The 14,427-nt window shown below is 43.8% G+C and overlaps 2 long non-coding RNA genes across 2 annotated transcripts in view; both read left to right on the forward strand.

Moving 5' to 3' along the window:
* The window catches only part of LOC129136561 (uncharacterized), an 83,305-nt gene that overhangs the window by 27,763 nt on the left and 41,115 nt on the right, over positions 1 to 14,427 (forward strand). The window lies entirely within an intron of this gene.
* On the forward strand, positions 2,919 to 5,989 carry LOC129136562 (uncharacterized). Its single transcript, XR_008538379.2, has 2 exons — positions 2,919 to 3,022; positions 5,840 to 5,989. It is a non-coding gene; the product is annotated as an uncharacterized LOC129136562 (long non-coding RNA).

Raw genomic sequence — 14,427 nt, forward strand, 5'->3', positions numbered from 1 at the left:
AAGGGTTTCCTGTGCCCTGCTTATTCCAGAGAGGTAGACACTGGTCATATCTATAGCAGCCACCTGAGCCCCATGGCTGTAGTGTAAAAGACACCTGTACTTGTATACAAAAAAAGTTTAGAAATGGTCGACTTGAACATGTTACTGACAAGGGAGTAAAGACTGGTTATTTTCTGATGGCACTGGTTATTAAAGCAGACCTGAAAAAAGTCAGTGATAGCAACCCTTCTATTGGCATATTGCTTTCTAGGATGCTACTTGGGTTTCTTAATTTAGGAAAACGTGCTTTTAATTTCATTGCAAGATTTCTAACCACATCAGGGAATATATTCTACTTTATCCAATATGTGAGCTACATTCTCATTATGATAGAAAGTGTATCCCCAGACACATCCTGTAAGAAGACTGGAGTTCAAAGTATTTCAAAGGACAGAAGAAATCAAAATGTGGCTCATGCAGTTGTTTTAGACTTTTGCCTTCCTCCATCACTGGGCCAAGTGGACCTTCCAAAGTTTCCTTGGATCCTTCTATAAGACCAACCCTAATTCGTGTTTAGGAAATTACACTGAGCACTTTAGGAAAACTGGGCCTTTATGATACTTAAGCTAAAAGAATAATTCTGTCTCCCTTCATGTAGCTCTAGGACCATAAGACAAGACTGCTTGAAGTGTTAGGTTTCTAGTTCTATAATCCCCATAGCCAACTAGTCTGCCTCCCCATGCATCAACAAGGTGTTTGAAGAGATGGCATCAGCTATGTTATTTGAGACCAACAGACAGGCAGATGTAGAGATTGCCAATGTATGCCCTCAAAGTAATCCCCCGCCATGTTAGAGATGGGTAAGAAAGTCATTCAGGAAGAAACTTAAGAGTAGTTCAGCAATGCCTCTAGAAAGGCTTAAGACACAGCAAGGATTCTTGGTTTAATCCTTCACCAAGTTTCTTGTGAACCCTTCAGTCCAAAGGTCTGCAAGACATTGCCTTCAAGAAAAGGCAAAAGTTCTGAAGTCCTACAGTAGTGGCCCGAGAGGTTAAGTCAGTATGTGGCTCAAGATGGCCTGCGTTACATGATACAGGTCTTCACGGAGATAGTTATTGGTTCACCTAAAAACTTTCAGGTAGCCAGACCAACCCAGCAACAAGGGAGAGATTTCTGTAGAAGTTACCCACATGCAGTCCCTCACTCCCCAAACTAAGGACAACATTTGTGCTGTCAACGTCCAGAAATCCGATTTAGTGATGAGTCCATAGAGAAGGAACCTCATAGAAGTAGCCACGAGGGCACTCAGGTGAGGCTACAACCAGATTCAGTTGCCACTGCAGCATCTTCAACAAGGTCAAATCTGTTCAGAGTTGGCCCCAGTGACTGATGGGTCCTTATCCTAAGCCTGATGCTCAGTGCCACACAGACATGGGAGAATAAGCAACTTTACCTTCTCTGGGTTCTGACTTGATACCCCCCATAGTGGCTCCTGCTCCAGGACCCAGGATAAAGGCACTCTCAGAAGGAAAGTTAGAGAAAAGATATACCTGTTTATTCTGCAAGTGTAAATGAAAGGTTAAGTAGAATAAACGTAAATGATAGCATGGGCATGCAATAAGATATACAAAGTGGGACAAATCTGTGGAACAGCCAGCCACCTTTTTGAGAAGTATGTGATGGGAAGAAAAAGAAACCTGCAGTTTAAGACATAGCAACTTACTAGATAAGGTAGCATGAGGAAAAACAGGTAACAACCAACTATGTTTTAAGGTTATTTGAATCAGGATTTGACTTGATTTGAATCAGGATTCAAATAAAAAGTCAAGACATGTATGACACTTAGAATCTGAAGTTTGGAAACTGATGGGTTATATCTAGTGATAAACTGGTTAAGCTTCTTTTTAGGTATTGAAGTATTACATGATGGTTAAAACCCCTTTAGAGATATCTGAGTAGGTTGAGGGCTAACACTGGCTTCAAATGAGTCAGGGAAAGTAGATGGGGGCACATATGAAACAAGACTAGCCACAAATGGTAATTGCTGGCTGTGGGCATTTGAAAGTTAGAGCTACAGTCTAGTTTGACATGTCTGAGGACTTAAGTTTAAACAAAACTTCCAGGCCACCTGAAAGGCCAGGACAGTTTTGGTTTACATAGATTCAGGGACTACAGGAAAGGTAAACATTCTAGGGGACTGCAGACAGCTGTTTCATTCCTTGGTTCAAGGAGAAGAATTTCTAGGGAGTTGCAGAACTTATTCTACTGAAATCTCACCTTGAGAAGATCTGAATGCTTTTGTTTTCATTTTGGCTAAAAGGATATCCATAGGCCAATTGGAGGCCCTTGTGCTTGACACTGAGTCAATATCAGGGAAGTTGACACCAAATTTGTTCACTTTGACATTCACTATTAGAATTCTAGTACAAGTGACCCCATGGCAGTGACAGAGCATTCCTCTAACTCAATGGGAGGGGAAAGCTGCAACCCAGGACAGTGCTGATACCATCAAGGGGCCTGCCCAATGAAGCCTGGATGGAAGCTCATACCAAGTCTGCACATGCAGATAGATTCTGGAGTCAATGTGAGGGATGACTTGCTGAGGAATAGCATGCAAAGGATGCCCAAGGAAATGTAGATTGGAGCCCTGCCCTCCTTAAGACAGATATCCATATTCATGCCAAGCATATACTTTGGCATTAGTCTTTCCTGAAGCCATGTTTGGCTAGGATTAAGGACTTCCAGCCTTCTTGAAGATGACAATATCTAAGTCTGGTTAAGTAAATTTTACTTAAAAGTAGCTTCGATATTATAGAAAATAGGTAAAATACTAGGTAAACCATAGGATCAAGATTCATCCCAGACATAACCAAAGGAAAAAGCCAGCTTTCCAATGGATAGGAGTTCAACTATGTTATCAACCTCTGTTTCATCAATAGTGGGGCTTCTGCTGTGTCTCTAGATGATGCCTTAAGAAACACCCACTCCCCGTGAGGGATGTTACCAAGAAGTCAAGAACCACCAGTAACTTTGAAAAGTCCAGGTTAGTCATCTTTAGTTAATGCACATTCTGGATTAGTCTGTCATAAGAATGTGACAGAAGCATGGAAGGGGCTAGTGTAAATATTAAGGTCCTACCTTCTAGACCTGTAGAAGTGCTTGGACATGACACCACTCAAAAGAAAATGCTATCTATACTACACTCTCCCTGTGGGACTGATTGTCAGAACATATGGAGAAAGGCAAGTTGACAGGTGGTATTCAGCACCTTTAGTGATGGGGACGTTTTGATGGGAGAGATTTACAAGGCAGCCCAAGCTGTCATGCAGATGGAGTTAGTGATGACCATGAAGTGAGAAACTGGACGCTTCCCATCAATTGCTGAAAATCTGGCACTGGCCACAAGCTTCAGACTTTGTTCTGGGCTCAGAAACAAGTCCAGGTACACTTAGTTTAATAAACGTGAAGGGTACCCAGTTGAAATAGTGGTCCATTAAGAAAGCTGCTTTCTATTAACATCTTACCTTCCAAGCTGCTACTTCATTTATTTCTGGAGAGATAACTAAAGAAGCCTATTGAGTGCTTCTAGTTTTGCTGTAATGCTCCTAAACTCAGATCATGAAGCTAGTCCATTTCATGTGAAGTCAGCTCTAGTTCACATTATTCTTTGGCCTGGTAATCACAAAAGCATTAGATAGCAACTGCACTACCATAAATTTGGAAAGACTAGAAGAATCGGGGCTCATGCTAGCTGTTCTTAGAGGTCCCACAAGAGAAGTTTCTTCATCTTCAGAGAAGGGGACATTCCAGCATTTCCCTGCTTCTTTCATTCCAGAGTAATCCACTTACTGATCTCCAAGAATCCATAAGCTGGTACATCTGGATAATAGGGCTAAGAAATGTAAACAGGATAAAGAGTCCTTGATCTCCTTTTCCAGGAGGCACCAAGACCATCAGAAAACAAAGTTGTTCTTCCTTAGTGTCAAGTTTCTCTAATCCCAAAGCGTCCATGGCCAACCAGTCTGCTTCCCCATCATGAAGCACAGGCATTTAAGAAGTTTATGTCAGCTTATTTGAGAGCCAATAGAAATAGATTTGGTGGAGACTATGAAGACAAATGTTTTTCCAAAGTCTTCCCTTTGTAACCCTTGTAAGAGATGGGCAAGAGACATTCAGGAAAGCTGGAATGGTAAACAGTTTAACAATGCCTCTGGAAAGCTTACAACAGTAACAAGAACTTATGGCCTCTACCTATTGGCTTCTAGGGGTTGAGCCAAAACCTTTACTCCAAAGGCTTGATAAGCATAGGTTAAGCAAGGGGACAAGACCAGAAATCCTATAGCAGCAACCTCAGTTTTTCTACCTCTTCTGAGTTCTTGACTTAATGTGAATCAAGATGGTCAGTTGGTAGTAGACATCTCCTTGGAGATGCAACTGGTTGGGTTTATTCAAAACTTGATCAAGTACCTAAACCCACCTTGCTTCAAAGCATGATTGATCTGTCTTCTAGTTATCTACATGCAGTGTTTGAAACAAGTTCCCACCCCAAGAGGGCTTCTATCAGCTGTCTTCTGGTTTTCTCAGAGCTAGCCCTCCAGGTTAGCCTCTATCTTCAATGAAGCTATTAGTGTTTAATGCCCCTTTTCCCATAGCCTCTGTAGTGCTTGCGAGTGCCCTTTGGCCTGAACTTCTCCACACCACTGCATATGAAGTCAGTTCTTTTGAGGAGGGATTTGGAGCTCTGTTCTATTTCTCTCCACACTAAGGAAAAATGCAAGCTGTGACTAGTGCTAGGGATAACAATGGGAAGCCTAGACACCCCTTTTTAGGAGAGCTTGATGAAAGGTGAAGAGCAACTCCAGGTTTCCTCAGCTTGCCTGTCTGTGAAACCCCTGCATTGTGAGCCCTAGTATTCTTAACACCTAGCCCAAGATAGAGCCTCTATCCCATAAATGGGAGCTGGATAGAAGACAAGAGCTCTACCTTCCAGCCAAGCACACATGGGATTAGCCTCAGCAACAGGTAGGCTAGAAGCAGGACAAGAAATCCTTATGTTCTGCCCCTCCATGAAAAGTAGCCCTCCAAATGGGAGCTGGGTGGGTGCAGGGGAGTCCCTTGCTCTTGGCTGTCTCATGTTGGAGTGTATTTTCTCACACTGAGCTGAGCTGAAAAGCAGGTGTAGATCTTGAGTTTGTGGTATTTGAACCAAGTTCTTAAGTTTTAGATTAATTCTTACTGTATGACCTTAGGGCCATTTCAGAGACCAAGTGGATTTAAGCAATTTTTGACAGTTTCATGGGATAAGGTTCACTATCAAGATTTTCATTGCCTTGGGAAAGTAGAACTCAGCATGACTCTGTTCATGAGCATGCATACAAATTGTTTACTTCAGAATAATGCATGATGGGGAATTTCCTTGAATAAACCAATAAAAGATTGAGACTTTGCGAGGATACTTAGGTCAGGGGGCTTATACAGTACAATGTGGAACACTTGCCTGGGTCTGTCTTCATACTTCCAGATAGCGTTGGGTCCTTTTGTAAAGGCATTTGATATGGTTTGTCTGTGTCCCCACACAAACCTCACCTTGAATTGTAATAACCCCACGTGTCAAGAGTGGAACCAGGTAGAGATATTTGAATCATGAGGTCAGTTTCCCCTATACCGTTCTCGTGACAGTGAGTTCTCATAAGATCTGCTGGTTTTATAAGGGGTTTCCCCTGCTTCATTTGGCTCTCATTCTCCTCTTGCCTGCTTTCGTGTAAGACATGCCTTTATTCCTCCTTGCCTCCCACCATGATTGTGAGGCCTCCCCAGCCATGTGGAACTGTGAGTCAATTAAATCTCTTTTTCTTTGTAGATTACTCAGTCTCGGGTATGTGTATCAGCAATGTGAAAACGGACTAGTACATCTCTAGAGGCACAAGCCATGTGGTCCAGCCATAATTATTTGTTGTCACAACTAAGTTTCCTTTCTATATGAAAAGATTATATTGATCAGAATTCTAAATGTCTTATGTGTTTTTTAATAGAAAGTTTCCATTATATCAACACAAGGTCCCTGCTAATCATGAGGGGGTCTGTATATGCATAGGGTAGTTGAGATAAACCAAGAATGGTGACTTCAGTAACATTCACCATTGGGTCATTTTCTAATTGATGTAACCCAGTGGCAATGACAGTGTTCCCCTAACCAGGGGGGAACTTACAACTCAGCACCAGTGCAGACACCAGAAATAGGCCTGTCCCACATGGCAGGAGGCTCCTACCAAGTCTGTACCTGCAGGTAGATGTGAGAGTTAAGGTCAGGGAGAACTCACCAAGGAACAATGGCACCCATTCCAAGAGCTCTGCATTCCAAGACAGATTTCCATGTTTATGCTCCCAGTTGTCAGATCTTTACCCAAGAAGCGAGTTCAGAATTTCTCAGGAACTGGAAGAGGAACCCCGGGCGACTGGTCAGGTGACCCTGCAACTGCTCTTCTCTGTACCGTGGGATCTAGGGTTCAGTTTCCCGGGTTGGGATCTCAGGGAGATGCTTACTTCCCTCTGCCCTTCTAAGCCTCAGCCTCCCTGTGCAAAGATGCCAAGCATAGTTCCTCCCTAGCCTCTTCATTTGGAGCACAGCTGCAAGTTGCTCAAACTACACTCAGGATTTAGTAAGCAGGGATTTGAGGATGTAAAGTTCTATCACTTACACTTCTAATAACTAGACTGAGAAATCATGACCCCCTCTAACCTGGTATAGCTTCTGTCTTACCTGAGAAAGCTTACCGGTTTCTTCTCTGAGGCTCCCAGCCTCCCACCATGGAGCCAGGAAGACCAAGAAAGGGATAAGCCAGAAAAAGCATATAATAGCAGCTTTACCAGATTAAGTCAAAACCTAGATAATACATGCTTGTTCCAGCTAAGTAAACTCTTGCTACAAGTCCCTGTCAACTTAAATATTGTCTCCCAGCTCCCCATCTTCAGGAACAGAAAACCCTTACCTGCCTGATAGCCAAGTTAATGGCTGAGACTTCTCTGGCCTTAGAGGGAACAAAAAACCTATACTTGCCACAAGCATCATTCTCATTTGGTAAGAGCCTGGGAGTGTCTAGTCCTCTAGGGATCCCCTTAGTTCCAAGGTTGAGTGATACTACTCTATTGGCAGAACTCTGCCTCGCTTTTCTCTGGAATCTTCTTGTGGCATCTCCAAGATCAGAAGCAGCTTTGTGGCCTTTCCTAGGTATAGGGTGGGATTTTTTTCTTTTGGTAGTGCTGGCTTGATAGTGGTGAATTCTCTCAGCATTTGTCTGAAGACGACTCATTCTTTTATGAAGCTTAGTTTTGCTGGATACAAAATTCTTGGCTGACAATTATTTTGTTTCAGGAGGTTAAAGATGGGGCCCCAATTCCTTCTGGCTTGTGAGATTTCTGCTGATTAAATCTGCTGTTAACCTAGAAAGGAAAACGTATCCTGCCAAAACAGATTTCCATCATACCCCCAGTTGTCAAAGTACTTCATCTGAGAAACATGTTGAGATTCTCACAAAACTGTAAGGGGCGGGGGACAAGTTAAATAAGCCTGTGGCTGCATCTTTCCCTCCACACCGTTGGGGTCCTGAGGTTCAGTTTACCATGTTGGAGTCTCAGATGCTACTCCCTGCCATGAGCCTCAGCCTTCTTGTCCCCAGATGCCAAGGGCAGTTTCTTTGCCAGGTTCGGCATTGATAGATCTGCATTTCTCTGAAGACATGTTCAGGATTTTAGTCTGCAGGCAGAAACTAGATGCGGGAATTTGTGTAAATGCAGTAAGTGTTCACTGCTTACCCTTCTAGTAGTATACCAAGAACCATAAGTCATGACTTCCTCCAACCTGGAGCAGCATGATTCCTCCTGAGCAAGCTTTTTTGGCCTTTCCCAGGCTTCTGACAGAGCTAAGAGGACCAATAATGAGCAAGAACCTGGAGAAGTGTGTAAAAGTAGCTTTAACAGCTGTTCTGAGTCAAAGCCTAGAACATAATAGGTGTATACTTCCTTCTACCCAAGATGAACCCTTGTTGTCCAAGTCCTTCTAAGCCCCAGTATTGTGTCTCCCAGAGCCTCCTTCCCAGTTACATGAGAAAGGAAATAACATGTCAGTGTCCAAGAGTGGTAGCTTAGCTTGATCTGTCTGGCAATAAGTCGGAACCTGCATGTACCTCAGACGTCAGTCAGGAGCTTTCACTCCAAGTCTAGGAAAGGCTATGAGATGGCTTATACCTTGGAGAGGTCACAAGATGGCTCAAGAAAGGTAGGCAGAGTTCGGTCAGTGGGGTAGGAACCTTCAACCTGTGGGCATCCATGTTCCTAGGTTCTCTTCCCAAACAGGGATTCCATGTGGAAGGATAGTTCCAGTGGTCTTAGACCTCCTGTTCCATTCCTTTTCTGGAACAACTGATTCCTTGGGTGCACACAGAGCTTGAACTACACCAGAATCTGAGTCCCCAAGGATGTGCATCAAGGATAGTGAAGGGCCAGTCAAGCCCAGCAAGCACACATGTGAGCAGCTGGAGAATCAAAGCCTCGGGTATCCTCTATTCCATCCCGTGGTCTCCACAAGCAGGTTCTCCCAACATTCAGGAGATGGCAGCCCCAGATACCAGACATAGAAGATGTCATACTCACTTGAGCAATACACAAGCACAGGTCTATACCTGAATCAGTTGCCAGGGGCATGTTAAGCATCTTGTTTCCAGCTCTGAAGTTGCTGTGAGCTCACCCAAATGAGGTTAAGATGAGAAGGTGAGGAAGAGACATAAGTGGTGGAATATTATGAACAGTTGAAGAAATCATGAGCTCAACTCAGGTAAGGAACCCTCAAGATTTCCCCCCTACATATGGGCTTGTACTTGAGAACCATAACACTTTCAGGGAGAAATTCCATAAGTTTTACGTATGTTAGAGTTAGAGTTAAGGTCACTGACATGCCTACAGGAGCGGATTCCAGTTGGGAAGATATCAGTATCAGGTTTTAGAATCATCTCAGTCTGAGAAGGCCATGTCCCTTTCAGATCTATACCTACAGAGTCCATTACTAGAGATTTTGGCTGGAATGTGAATGTCCGTCCAAGAGACCACACTCAGGATGGATGCTCTGGTACGGTCACCTCACCTGAGGTTACAGGTTAACACTAGAACCTGAACTAAGGGGTCAAGCATTGGTGCTAGAGCCTCACCTAAGGCTGATACAGTTTAGGAAACCCTGGCCGGGCAATTCCCAGGCTCATCCATGGAAATGGTAAGAATGATTGTTTCACTAGATGCCCTCATTTTGTCATGAACACATTCAGCATCTGCCCTTAAGTATAACAACTGCCAATACCACAATTTGAAGTCAGGACAGTAAGAGTCTTCCCTCTTGGGCTTCAGTCCTCAAGCTTCCTGGGAAGTGACAGAACCATTGGTTCTGCAGGAACATGACAAGTGTTGCTCAGAACTTTCACTCTTGGATAAGAATATTTACTTCTTAGGGAAACAAAGTTTTAGTAAAAATATAAAATATTACAATAAAAGGGCAAACTTACTGTCTGGAACAGTGAACTCAGCTAGCATTTATGTATTCTTTGAATGCTCCATTAAGTGTAATAAAATGTCTTTTAGTCAAGGGGCTAATTTATCCTCCAGGGAAGGAAAAATGCTAGATAAGCATGGATGTTTCACCCTAAAGCAATGAAATGTATAGGGTTTCAGATCAAGTTCACCAAGTTCCAGTTAAGGGAACATCTGCCAAATATAGGCTAATTTAGAAGTCAAAAATCACAACACACTGAAAAGGATTTACAAGTCTATAGTGCTTTCCAGGAACAGAAGAAACCTAAAAATTTTCTTTGTAAGTGGAGATTAAGTTTTTCTAACATCTATGGATGGGGTTTGTAGGTGGATGATTTTAGATTCCATACGTCAGTGAAGTAGATAGGAAACCAAGGATCTCATACATTTATCCCCTACAGTAGACACAAAACAGGGAGAAGAACCATGATAGAGGAAAGGTGATCACCAGGCAGCATCCCCAGCAGTGCTGACACCCCCATATGCACCTCCAGAGAGGACACCCGAGAGCTCCTCATCTTCACTGACTTCTTGCCAAAAAGCATTCTACCAGGGCCTGCACTCAAGGAACCACTGAGGAGTCCAGGGTCAGAGTCCTGAAGGTTATCCACCATTCTGGGTTAACTGGTCATAAAAATGTAAAGACATGGTTGGGAGAGCTAGTACAGACCACCTCTAAGATCCTACCTTCCTGGTAGGTGGCAGAAATGCTTAGGGGTCATGAAGATCAAGACTCTACCTGAAATCAGTGTCCCCCATTTACAACATCTTATGTGTACAGAACAATGGGAACAGAGACACTTTACTGACCAATAAAGTCAAACAGGGGGCCCATGGGGCAATTGGGATATGTGTCCCAAGGCTCCATTATCCACTGACTCAGACCACAAAGTGACAGAAACCAGACGCCTCTGGCCAATACACAAACCCTAGCACTGCCATAGGCCTCCCCTGCCTGCCTGCTCTGGGCTCAGAAGCCAGCCTAGATGGCCCTTGAAGAGTGAGGCCCTCCTCTGAGCTGAACCCACATCAGGACAGCAGACTTTTTGCTCTCACCTGGCTTTACCTTCTAGAATTCTTAGAAAAGCTAAGGACAGACTAGAAAAGCCTATTGAGAACTTTGTTTCATTGCAAGGCTTCCAATCTTTAGTTCATATTTTACATGTCAGCTACTTCTCTCACCTTGCCTTGGTAGAATAGCCACAGAAGCATTAAGTGGTAATTAAGATCACATACTTCTCAGGAGGTTGGAGGAAATAGTATGAGGCAGTATTCATCCTCCATTATTCATGGCTGGGAGACAGAACTTTTAGAAGGACATGTCAACAGAGGAGCAGGAAGCCTCTGAGCTGTGCATATCTGCACGCTGTTAACCACCCTTCATAGAAGGAATAGGACTGGGATAAACGAAAACCCCTATGATTTAAAGGACACTTGTGATACTGACTAGCCACAAATGTTATGACACTTGGATCCTTATTTGTGTAGTCAAGAGTTCTGATGCTTGAGAATTGGGTGTTTGAGGACCCATAGGTTTAGTGATAATGGGGTTCTCAGTTATTTTCATCAATGTGCTGTCTTTTAGTAACTCGAAACATCATACATGCATATGATGTGTTCCTAAGAAATTTGAGGTCAGGAGTTTGCAAAAATGCCGCCGGAATGGGAGTGGGTGGAAGCATGTAAGACTTGCCTGAGTCAGTTGTAGAACATGGGTCATGCTTGAAGGCTAAAGCTATTTTTCTGGCTTTTTCTGTAACAGGTTAAGAGCTAACTAGAGACCCCTTCCAAGCCACTCAAAAGACCAGTGTGCCCTGTAGCCCACGCAGTTTTATCAAGTCCCCAGGGATGTCTTACTGTCTTATGGTGCTGACTAGTCCATCATGTCACTTAGTTCAAGGGAAGGAAAATCTTGGATGTAAAAAGAATTTCACGTAGAATATTTTCTACATGAATATATTCCATTATTCTGAAGGTTTTGCTAATCAGTACCCAAAGGGCCAGCTAGAGGTTCCCACTCATTACAAAAAGTCTGCATTTACATTGGGAGAAGCAGTGTCAAACCTAGGATGAGTACTTCACTGACATTCAGCACCCGGTCCATTGACACAAGTAACAGTGGCTGTGAAGAGGTATTCACCCATCCAACAGGGGTAGGGAATCTAATCCAGGACAGTGCTGACACAAAGAAGCTGCTTGCCCGATAAAACTGGAAAGTTTCCTTGAAGGCTACTTACCACCCAGTGAGACTCCAGAGTCCAGGTGAAGAACCAAGAAGCAACAGCACCCACAAGGACACCCTAGGAAGTGTACACTGGAGCCCTGCACTCCTGTGACAGATTTCTACATTCACTCCCCTAGTTGCTAACTCTTACCTATGGAAGGAGTTCAGATTTTCTCTGAGGGAGCTGCAAAGAGATCCTCCTGAACCAGTCGGATGAGTCTGCAGCAATTTTTTGGACTCCAGGGCCTGAGGCTCAGTTTCCCCTGCTGGGGTCTCAGGCAGACACTACCTCTGCTTGCACTCAGATGCCAAGTGCAGTTCCTCATTGGCCTCTTTACTGAGCACACAGCTGTGTTTTTGACAAGATGGTCAGGAGTTGACAAGCAGGGAGAGGAATGTAAGATGCTTCATTCCCTACACTTTAGGCCGACAGTCATGAGCCATAAACTCCCACTCACGATCCAGTTTTGATTGGCCTAGAAGTTCTTTCTTAGCCTCCCATCAGGCTTCCAAGGCTTCCTCCAGGAGCCAGGAAGAATCAAGGAAGAGAGAAGCCTGGGATGTAAAATAGTTTTACAGTTAAGTCAAAACCTAGGTCATAGTACAGGCAGTTCTGTTCCCCTGAGGCAAGTTCTTTTTCCAAGTCCCTCAACTTTGTCTCCCAGTTCCCGTTCTTTAGAGAACTCTTGGCTGTCTCAGTGGCCAAGGTAGCAGATGAGAATTCACTGGTCTGCAGGGAATGGAAGACCTGTGTCTGCTGTGTCATTACCTATTAGTTCAGCAGTTCCACCTCCAAACGTGGGTAAAGCCACAGGACTGCTTGTGTCCTTGGAGGTCTGACTATAGAGACACAGAAGGCATAGTCTCTTTCAATGTGAAGAGGAAACTCTACACTTAGACAGAGGTTCCCAGGCTTCCTGTATTGGGATTCAATGTGGAAAGATGATCTGTGTCCCATGGACCTCTTCCTATCCCATTACATGTCTGGACTGAGTCTCTTGGTTGTTTAGGTATTAAGTTGGTACAAAAGCAATTGTGGGTTTTGCCATTGAAAGTAATGACACAAAACTCGCAATTACTTTTGTACCAACCTAATACATACAGCTTCAGGAGCTGACACCAAGGATGAACAAGGAGGACTGAAGGGGGTAGTCAAGACTTGTGAGTTCACATCTGTACCAGCCACGTGGAAACCCAGGTGTCTTCACACTATCCCAATTCTCTCCTTAAGGAGCAGGTTGTTCTGGTGTTCAAGAAAAGAGCCCAAGTGACCCAAGAAACCAGTGGACCTGGACACATGCCAGGCTGTCTATAGCAAACAGGTACTTGTCTGTAATATGATCCCTAGAGACAGAAGATGGTATTATTTCTGGCTCATACATCATAGTTCACCCAGATAAAGGTTTTGAAGAATAGCAGTTGAGGAATGACATAGTGTCTGATGTCACCGATTGGTTGAGGCTGAGTCAGGAAAGGGACACCCATATGAAGCCTCACCCTATATGGCTTCATATGCGAGGGAAGCTTATTCCTATGGAGAAATTCCCTGATGTTACTGAGGAATAGTGCTGAGGTCACCGAGACTTGTTCTTGCTAGTGCAAAGCAGGTTTTCCTGCATATGAACGCCAGATCATAGAATCAAAGCCCAGGTACAGACTGGGGAGAGAAAGCCATGGCCCTTTCAGATCTAGGCCTGTAGAGTCAACAGGAGTTTGACTAGGTTTTTAGAGTCAGTTTCTCCGTAACCAGTCTCAGGATGGACACTTAGTACAACTGTGATGTGGTTGCCACCATACCTGATGCCATAGGGCAAAGGGAGAGACTAGACAGAAGATCAGACAATGCCGAAGCCCGATTAAGGCTGGCTCAGTTTTGGAAATCTAAGCTGGCCAAACACCCAGCTCATCCATATGAGCTATGAGAGTAGCATTTCACTAGATGCCTTTATCTCGCTCTGATCTTGAACACATTTAATAGCTGCTGTTCTTTGGCCAGGAATTCTCTCCAGTGCCAAGTCATAGATTCTTCTTTAGCCATCAGAACCTGAGCCACCGAGCCCACGATGCTTATCAAGAGTACAGGAAAGAAATCTTTAGACAGCCTTTTGTAAGTATGAACTGGATTCTGGAATTAAATTTCTAGGTTGTAAGCCCCATCAATATCAGAATCTAGCAAAATAGGAAAAAGAATCAAGGATCTCACTTATGTAGCAGCCATAAAGCAGGGGAAACAACCATGACAAAGGGACATTGTTCAGCTTCATGATATGGCTATTTTAGCATCCCCAGCTGTGGGACACCCTGGCATGCACCTCTAGGCAGGATGCCAGGAGCTACCGGTGACCTCCATGGAATTCCTGCCAAGAAGGGTTCTATCCACCTCTTAGAAGGATCCTGGGTGTCTTCCAGGTTATGTCTTACAGGTTATTCTGTATTTATAATTAGCTGGTCAGGAAGAGACACAAGGTGGGAATAACTGGTATGGACCTTCTAAGATCCTACTTTTCTAGTAGGTGGCATAAGTGCTTGCAAGTTAGAGGTGAAGACCCCACCTGATTGAAGTCACTGTGCCTTGTTTATACCAACTTCATATGGATAATACAATAAAAGGCAGACCTTTTATTGACCAAGCATTTTGAATACATGGGGCT

The sequence above is a fragment of the Pan troglodytes genome, chromosome 10 (assembly GCF_028858775.2).
Source record: "Pan troglodytes isolate AG18354 chromosome 10, NHGRI_mPanTro3-v2.0_pri, whole genome shotgun sequence".
Lineage (NCBI taxonomy): Eukaryota > Metazoa > Chordata > Mammalia > Primates > Hominidae > Pan > Pan troglodytes.